The following is a 10,523-nucleotide window of genomic DNA, read 5'->3' as shown; positions in this document are numbered from 1 at the left end:
CAGCAGTTCAGTTTGGATGAAGCCTGGGGTATGTGAAGGAAGTATGTAGTTCACAGACATATAATGTGATACATAGCTACTTAAAGAGAAAGTTGCCATGTAGCAGAGATGACAGTAAAAAGCAAATGTTGTATATATACTAGGTCAAAAAATGTGTGGTCTTGAATTTTTAACTTCCCTATATATTTTCTTAATTTACTGAACTACTGACACCCATTAGCTATCTCCCCACCCCACCCAAGAATACGTGATAGAGCTTGACTATGATTTTATCTCAACATTTCCAAGAACTTTTTAATATGTGTTTTCTTAATACCCCGTAATTCTGCAGTGATGTACTCCATGTTCAGAATGGTTCAATTCCCCTCCTCCTCCAAGTCAGGTATTAAACAAGAAAGACTGTCTCATGTTAACCCCAGCATGGACCTCTTGGTTTAGATATTTCATTTCAATTATTTCTTCTTGGAGCATAGTTACATAACCAAATTCCATTTCCTCATTTTCTTCCATTCCATTTATGCCATGATTTTGTTCTTGTCACTGCTGTATTTGATTTTTCTAGCACAGCTGGATTATCTAAAACTGAGTTATTTGTATATATCCCTGACAGAAAAATAGCTCCCCTCTTATTCTCTGATTATTTCTTGGCTAAAAGACTGAAGCAGAAAATATCATTAGCAAGGAGTCACATCAGATTCCTGGGACATTTGTATTTTCTTTATGCATGCCAGCAGAGCATGGTCCAACAGCATGTGCAAATGGGAAAGATTACACTGATGAATTAGTTGTCAAGAGCTGAAAAGGCATTTTGGTTTTCTTGATTTTTAGAGAGAGCTTCGTGATTTCTTTTTCCAGCTGCCTTTAAGCAAGCAGAGTTGTACTTCTGAGGCACTTTTTGCTTTCAACATTTGTGTAAGCCAGATATGGTGCAATCTAGTCACTGTGCTACATCAGGGTGACTGCAGTAGATAGCACAGTTTGAAAAATAAAGATTGTTATTTAAAAATAACTCCATGGGGGAACATTTCTGGCAAGTTTCATAAGAAACTGTTAATCATAAGTGACTCTGGGTAGGGGGAGTGGAGAGGACTTTTAGTTTTCATTTTACATTTTTCTGTAGCATTTGAGTTATTTTTTGAAATATGAGCATACATTTCTTCTTTCTTCTTTGTTTAAAAAAACAGCTTTATTGAGGTATAGTTAATATCTAAAATTGCACATATGTTTTGTGCACTATTTGATAAGTTTGAACATAAGCAAACACCTGTGATACCATTACCATAATCAAGGTAATAGACATAACCAACATCTCCCAGACGTGCTTTGTGTCTTGTGTGTGTGTGTGTGGTAAGAACGCAACATGAGAGCACACATTTTTTTTAATGAAGAAATAAAAAGGAGGCTTACCACCTGGCTGTGGCCTCATGTCCAAGTTTCTTGATTTGGCATTCAAAGCCCTCTAAGATGCAGTTCTATCCCACCTCTCCAGCAGTGCTTCACTTTTCCCTTACTCATGTCCTACTAACCATGTTAGTCTCTACATTGTGCCACTCACGTGGCACACTCAGCCAGACTTTGTTTACAGGCTTATGCCCTCTGACTGACTTTCCAAGTTTAAAACTTTAACCCTTCTTTCTAGGCCCAGTTCAGAAGCTGCCTCCTCCTAAGAGCCTTACTTGATTTCCCTAGCCCACACTTCCTGTTGCAAATGAAGCCAGCACTGATTGCAGTTCTCATTTGGAATCTATTTATATCTTATCTTAGTTTTCTCTGGTTAGTCAGAGGAGCCAGATTCTTGTCCTGCCACATGATCCTGGGTAGGTAGCAATCTTTCCTCATCTAGAAAATGAGAGGTGTTGTATGATTTCCTAAATGCCTTCTAGTTCTAACAATCTAGGTTTCTAATATTTGTGAAAGAAGCTTTCAAAAACTCCAAAGCACTATAAAATAGAAACTGGTATTAGGATTACACTTTTTAAATCCCCCACAGCTTTTATAGTAACAGGTAAAAGAGTCGCATTTCTGACAAACTGCTTGTATGTATCATCTTAAAGTTTGATAAAAACTCTACTTCTTTGGTTAACAAAAAGTCCAACTTTTAAAAAAATTGGAGACTATTTTTCACACATTAGGCATGCCAATTTTAACATCAGTTTTCTTCTATAGGCAGCTATATCTTTCATTCTTGGGGTAAAGATCGCTTGAAAATATTTTGATTAATTGCACATTTTGCATTAATGACCCCTTTCAATGCTGTGTTTCATCAAGCTTGTAAATTTATAAATGTCCTGGTATCATAATTTGTCCTGAAGAAACTAACTTCTCAGACATGACAGATAATATTACTGTTCCCATACATTTTCCATGGAAATAATAGCTGCAGCAACCACAACAACAGCAACAACAATAGCAAACACTTCTCTAGCATTTACTATGCACTAGGCACTATACTATACTATACTATACTTTTTGCTTATATTAAATTTATATTAACTCATTCAATTAAGTTAGTATAACAGCAACCACAACAACCCTACAAGAAAGGCATTTCCCCCTTCCATCTCACAGGTTTAAAGACTGAGGCTCACAAAGGCTAAATAATGTGCTAAGGGGCCACAGAGCTGGTAAATGGTGGAGATGGGATTACATCTCAAGCCATTTGTCTTCATACTCTGTGCTCTAAGCAAGTTAAACTATTATACTAGGCTGCTTCAGCTCTGTTCCCAACTTTCTGTGTGTCTGTGGATGAATATCTTCCTTTCTGATCCTTTTTTCCTTATCTGAAAGTAAGGAGGTTAGACTAGTCAGAGATTGCAAACTAACCATCTCTGGCCTAGAGGTGGCCTGCAGATATGCTTTGATTGATCTGTACTTATTTTAAAGTTGATTAAAAATCAGGAGATCCTACACAACAGTCCAGTTTTCCAAGTTACCTTGAAAAATAGATCTATACTAGGCCCATATTCCCATATAGCAACAACCAATAGGAGCTGAGTAAATATTGGCTGCTTCCTTAGCTGGAGAACACAGTCTAGTTTTCTGAAGTTCCTATCACTCCCTACTCCATTACATCTACTTGCTTTACTCTTAAACTTTCTCTGCCTTGTTCCTTATAGACATTTGAGCCAGAGCTTTAATCCTGATCGTTAAAGTCCCTTCAACATTCAGTGATTCTACATGAAGTTAAAAAACATACTGATATACATGAGAACATAGATGGATCTCAAAAACATCTTGAGTGAAAGAAGCCAGAAACAAAAGAGTAAATGGTACCATTTTTTGAAGTTCAAAAGCAGGGAAATTTAATCAATAGTTCTATAAGTCTGAATAGTAGTTACCTCTGGGGATGAGGGGGTATTGACTGGGAAGAAGCACAAGGGAACTTTCTGAGTATGGGTGATAGCAACATTCCATACATTGATCTGGGTAGTGGTCACATGGGTGTATGAATATGTAAAAAGTCACTGAAGATTTGTGCATTGTACAGTATAGGAATTGTATATTGCATTTTAAACAAGATACTTATAAAACGGTGGTGTTTAGTGGTTCTCAAACGCTAGTCCTAAAAAGCTGGCATCAGAATAATTGGAGATTTTTCCTTAAAAGCAATTCCCAGGACACAGCAAGGCCAACAGTTCCAGAATTTCTAGAGGTGGAGCTTTGCGATGTATAGTTTAACAAGTACTGAAAACCTTACGAAGGAGCCAGATATGGGAACTTCTGTTCCTTTCTCTGTCTGGCACTTTTAAATCCAGTTCTGAATGAGTTTATTTGTTGGTGTTTGGTTGGGATGAGGAGAGGAGAAGGAACTCAAACCCCAAAAAAACATTCGGAGCAAAGATTTATTTTCTGGCTTGCTTAGAAATATGCTTGTGGTTGGTGGGGAGATGTGTATGTATGGGGAGTAGTGGTAGGGAATTGACTATTGAAAGGATGTTGGTTTTAAAGAAAGATTAATTCTAATGCTTTTCCAAAGGTGCTCAAGAAGGACAGGACAAATATCAAGTTAGCTAGATTATTTGAAGACTAGTATGGTATGAACTGATGGTCAAAATACTTAACTCACTCTAGGTTCCAAAAAACTGGTGGCAGGGACTGCCCTCAGCACAGTGTTTAAGTGGATTAAGGGGGGAAACCTTAATCCAGTGACTGCTGTCCTCATAAGAAGACCATGTGAAGCTACAGAGACACACAGGGAAGAAGGTGATGTGAAGACGGAGGAAGAGATTGGAGCGAAGCACTGACAAAGCAAAAAGTGTCAGGAGCCACCAGAAACTAGAAGAGGTAAAGAAGGATTTCTCCCTAGAGCCTTCAGAGGGGGCATGGCCCTGTTGACACTTTGATTTTGGACTTCTGGTCTCTAGAACTTTCAGAAAATGAATTTTTCCATTTATTTATGTTATGGCAACCCCAGGAAACTATTACAGCTTTTTATACTAAGTCCTAGAAGACAGGCCCTTGGGTGAGGGATTCTTTGAAGTCACTGACACTTCAGTGGGAGGGCAATGGATTGAGGGGAAGGAGCCACTAGAAGGAGTAAAAGGCCTCAGAAGCTGGGAGAGGAGAGTAAACATGGTTGCATTTTGCAGATTACACAAGACCAGCCCTGTGGAGAGTCATCTCCAAAGCTTCATTCGAATGTTCCTACTAAGGTCAGCTTTCTGTGCTATACTAATATGCAGTCAACAGTGAGCAGTTGTTACTCTACCTAAGTGCTAAGGAATTAGGAGTTGAAAACAATTTCCACAGCCTAAAGACATGAGTCTTGCCTACTCTTTTCCCTCCCCAGAAATCATCGCTTGTAAGTGGCCTGACCTCAGGGTGACCTACATGAGTACTAAAGGGTTTGGCAGGCAGGACAATGCACCCCATGTGTCTCCCCATTCCTCTGTCTCAATCAGAAATGGGATTTTTTTTTTTTTTTTTTTTTTTTTTTTTGCGGTGCACGGGCCTCTCACGCTTGTGGCCTCTCCCATTGCGGAGCACAGGCTCCGGACGCGCAGGCTCAGCGGCCATGGCTCATGGACCCAGCCACTCCACGGCATGTGGGATCTTCCCGGACCGGGGCACGAACCCGTGTCTCCTGCATCGGCAGGCAGACTCTCAACCACTGCGCCACCAGGGAAGCCCCCTACCCGTTTTTGAATGATCAAAAAGTATCTATTTGAAATGACTAATGTAAAAATGTTTGGGAAATTAAAAAATTTAAAAGCACTCAAGAGCTTCAAAATATCCTTATAATTGTTATGAAATTTTCAGATATATTTATATCTATATATTTATATCTATGCCTATATCTATCTATCTATCTATCTATATGCATCAATAGATAGATGAAAGAAAGTGTGTGTGTGTGCATGTGTGTGTGTGTGTGTGTGTTCTCTTCATTTTTGGCAGGAAAATCAGTGGGGAAATAGCTGTAAATCCTTATAGTTAGACTTCTAAATTAATGCTTTAGCCAGATGAGTAGGAGAAATTCAAAGGCCCTTTGTTCTATTGTCTTATTATGTCAAGACACAGACTCAAATGTGTAACAGTACCTCTGGTACTATTTGGAACTTCGTTTTTTTTAAAAAAAAAAACTATGGTAAAAGACATTTTTTTCCTCTCTCTAGTAAAACACATATCCAAGAGAATGTGGTCTTCAGGAAATCTGGAGGAAGACCTTCTATGCTCAGGGTCCCTGCCCGCCAAACTTCTATTGTTCCAGGTAACACCACATTCTCATTTTTGAGTGAATAAAACCACATTGTATAAGTTCACTTTGGATATTTCTGTCTTTCTGAGACAGGCAAGGATAAAATATTTTTGTATTTGAAGCACAAAGTAATTAGACATCTAGTCCTAACCTAAAACCTAGGGCACTGAAAAGAGAACTTCACCACATTAAACACTTGAACTTACCAAAAGCAAGAGCTTTTAGAAATTGATAAAAATTCAAGTACATTCTCCCTCCCTCTCTCTTTTTCTCTCTTTCTCTCTTCCTCTCTCTTTCAAATCAAGCCCCAGTGTTTGCTTCCTTAATTAAAATCTTTCCCTGCTAAGTCATTTGCCAATTTGATTAGTAGGGTCCTGCCAACTCAAAAACTCTGATTCATTAAGTACAGACTAAACATAATGAATATTTCATTACTTGACTGTAAAGATGCAATGACTTCAGGTTATAAATATATACCCTGTTCTCCCAAGGCTTGAATTTTACTGAAAGTCAGTTTTCCTTAAACTTAAATTTTGGTCATTTTCATACCACTTTCTGAATATCTGCTATATTCTCATCACTTTTATTATTAATTGCTTACTATTTTTATTTACATTAACTATTTTAAATTTAAATATCTATTTTATCATTATCTTAAACATTAGATTTTTTGGCATCATGGGCCAGATGTGGTAGATAATGTTAAAAACAAAAAGTTTATCTATGTACCATCTAAAACTGTCTACAAATCACCAATATTATACATATCTAACTAAATAGTCTACCTTCTGACATGACTTCTGTAGTTTTGACTCACAGACTATAGCTTTTATTTATATTTATCCAGAAATCCAAAGTTTATTATAAGTGCCAGGAATTGGATCACCACTACCCAGTATCATCCTTACTGGTGGGACAGAAGGGTGAGAGAACTGGTGATGAGACCAGGTGGAGGAGTTTGTATCTCTTCATTACCTTTCCCTCTACCCCTCTTCTGTGTGCTGATTTTATAATTTTCTTCATTTTTCAGCCATCTGCTATATACCTGGTTAAGAATTTCTTGAGAGGTTTGTTGTATCTTACCTTTTGCCCTTGAAGACCTTGGATTTGAGCATGGTAGAAACATAATGGAGATAGCATTAAAAAGCAGAATGAGTTTTCTTCTCACAGCTGAGATGAAACTCCAATTGTTTTAGCTTCAGGGCCCAGATGACTTGGTCTATGGCAGCCATTTTTGTCTTACTATCCCAGCTGAAATATTAATATTCAGGGTACAGTTGGAATTGTTTTAAACTTCAGTGTAGTTGAGAGTCTCTCATGCCTATAGTCTGGGTGGTTAAACTTTATTTGGCCTAAGGACTTTATGCTGATCCTTCAAAGCCTTTCAGTAGCCATTCTTCTATCTTTCTTGCAATGGTCACTGTACCCCAGGTCCTCGAACTCCTGGGTCAGAAATTGGCAGAAAGGAGAATGGCATTATCATTATTATAAATGTTTAAATTTGAAAAGACAGTTCCACTTCCAGGAAATGTTTGTTTCCTCTTAGGCATTATGTCTATAATTCAGAGTTGCCTGGTTAGGACTGTATGGGTCAACTTATTAGGCATTCTTCAAGCATGTCCATCTGAGTCAAATGATCTAGAGTGCATGTGTCCATGCTCAATTATGTTATTTCTAAACCAAGACAATAAAACAAAACAACAAAGTACTGTTCACTGAATTACCAGTATGGGTACTGACTAGTCTTGAATCACTGCTATAAAGAGTAATTCATAATTTAAAGTAAGATGCCAAGAAATACAAAGCTTTTGGTTTTTAACAAAGATGTACAGTGCCTTTCTTACAAAGTTGTTGAGATGGTTTAGAGGGGTCATTACAAACAAAGGACATCCTCACAATAAACTGACAAGGAGAAGTTTATTATGTTTTATTTATAAGCTGTCACTGGAATTCCAGTGTCACTTAATGTAACCTCCTGGATCATGGATCGACATAACATGACATGTAGATATGATGTCCTATTTCAGAGGATACCTTAGGAAAAAAACAGAATAAAAGGTCTTCATGCCTTTAATTCATTCTAGAACATTAAGCAATGAATCTAGAGGTACCAGTCGTATTGATTAGTGGTTCTCAAACTTTAAAATGTATCAGTATCACCTGGTGGGTTTATTAAAACAGAAGTTTCTAAGCCGCACTCCCACAGTTTCTGACTCTGTAGGTTTGGGGTGAGGCCTGAGAATTTGCATATCTAACAAGTTCCCAGGTGATGCTGATGCTGCTGGTCTGAGGGACCACACTTTGGGAAACATTGGATTCGAGACACATATGGTAAAGAAGTTCCATGATCTTCAGAAGATATAATATCAGCATTTCTGTAGGATATAAGTAAAAATTTAAAAGTCACAAAGAAGGAGTGGGACAAATATTTATTGAACATCTACTGGGTGTGATATACTTGCTAGATTCTTTACACAGATATTTTATTTCACTTCATTTTGACCACATTATCCCCATTTTTCAGGCGAAAAAGAAACTGGCAAAGACAACTAACTTTCCCAAGGTCACACAGCTATTAGCTGATAGAGTTGAGACTCAAACCCAGGTTTGTATGGCTTTAAAGCTAATAGTTTTTTTCTGCTAGATCACATTGCCAAAATCAATTGTTTTTAAAAATATGCATATATATATATATATATATATATATATATATATATATATATATATATTTTTTTTTTTTTGCTTACAGAGGTAAAATTATCCAGTGGAAGTACAGTGAAGTGAGTGCCAGGACACTCAGGCTCCAGTCCTGACTCTGCCAAAAACATTATCCATTGATCCATCAGTTCATGCACCCATCCCCCAAACTATCCATCCATCTATCTACCACCCATCAATCAATTCATCTATCCATTCGCTCATTCATCAAACATTACTTGAGCATTCACAGCGTTTTAGCCCCTCATTGTGTATAACTACTTCCTCTTCTTTAGGCTATGTGGTTTGTGTGGGATGTTTCAACTAGATTCAGAAGTTTATACTCATAAAGATATGCCAAAGTTTGTCCAGGGATTTCATCATTATTTTTGCTAATGGTAAATGAAAACATGCATGTTGGATTTGGTTTATTTTGATGGATGTTAGCATGGATATCTGGATTTCAAAAAGTAGACGATTAAACTGGCCATAAAGTCTCGTTTTAAATTCAACATGGTGTGGTGTAAGGAACATTAAATCTTTAGCAAATCACCTAATTTTTCTGGGCCACAGTTTTCTGATTTGTCAGATGGAGTAGCAGCACCTTTCCACCAATGCTCAGGAATGTGGCAAGGATCAAACGAGAGGAAATGGGAATATATTTTATAAAGTATAAATTCTATATAAACATATTATTTATTTATTCCATAAATTTTTTGGTTGGAAGCAACATTCTAGTCTCATTCTGTCATATCATAGATAAAGAATCTGTGGCACAGAGAAGTTTAATATCTTAACAAGATTACCCAGCTAGTAAGCTGCAGACCCAGGACTAGAACCCAATTGATTTGATCCTTACTATAGAGTTCTAAGAATTTAGTTATAGAGGCTAGAAAACAAGCTCTTTTCTTTAAAAAACAAATAGCTATTTTATTTTATTTTAAATTTCTTTTGTAGTAGAGTTGATTTACAATGTTGTGTTAGTTTCAGGTGTACAGCAAAGTGAATCAGTTATTCATATACATATATCCACTCTTTTTTAGATTCTTTCCCCATATAGGTCATTACAGACTATTGAGTAGAGTTCCCTGTGCTATACAGTAAGTTCTTATTAGTTATCTATTTTATATATGGTAGTATGTATATGTCAATCCCAATCTCCCAATTTATCCCTCTCCCATGCCTTTCCCCTGGTAACCATAAGTTTGTTTTTTACATCTGTGACTTTATTTCTGTTTTGTAAATACATTCATTTGTACCATATTTTTAGATTCCACATGTAAGCAATATCATATGACATTTCTCTTTCTCTGTCTGATTTACTTCACTCAGTATGACATTCTCTAGGTTCATCCATGTTTCTGCAAATGGCATTATTTTGTTATATTTTTATGGCTGAGCAATATTCCACTGTATGTATGTACCACGTCTTCTTTATCCATTCCTCTGTTGATGGACATTTAAGTTGCTTTCATGTCATGGCTATTGTAAATAGTGCTGCAATGAACATTGAGGTGCATTTATCTTTTCGCATTGTGGTTTCCTCTGGATATATGCCCAGGAATGGGATTGCTGGATCAATGGTAGCACTATTTTTAGTTTTTTAAGGAAAGTCCATACTGTTCCTCATAATGGTTGTACCAATTTACATTCCCAACAGTGTAGTAGGGTTCCCTTTTCTCCACACCCTCTCCAGCATTTATCATTTGTAGATTTTTTGATGACGGCCACTCTGACCAGTGTGAGGTGATGCCTAATTGTAGTTTTGATTTGCATCTCTCTAATAATTAGTGATGTTGAGCATCTTTTCATGTGCCTCTTGGCCATCTGTATGTAGAAGACATAAGCTCTTAACTGTCTATTTAATGTTTGAACACACTCTCCCATGCCTTGGAAAGTACAAGCTCTGCTAGAAAAATCCTTTTTATGGATATATTATAATAAAACATTCTGCTTTTGTTAGAAAATACTTATCTGGAAGTGAAAGCTCCATATTTCTTCATAACTTCTACATACTAGTTCCTGTTTTGCTCTCTGAGGCTGAAGGAAATAAGTTCAGTTCCTTATCTCATGACAGACCTTGAAATATTTGAAAGCAACTACTGTGTCCCAACCTCTCTTATTCCTC

The sequence above is a fragment of the Mesoplodon bidens genome, assembly GCF_964165515.1.
Source record: "Mesoplodon bidens genome assembly, chromosome: X".
NCBI classification, from domain to species: Eukaryota; Metazoa; Chordata; class Mammalia; order Artiodactyla; family Ziphiidae; genus Mesoplodon; species Mesoplodon bidens.
Note: the sequence above shows the minus strand (reverse complement) of the source record.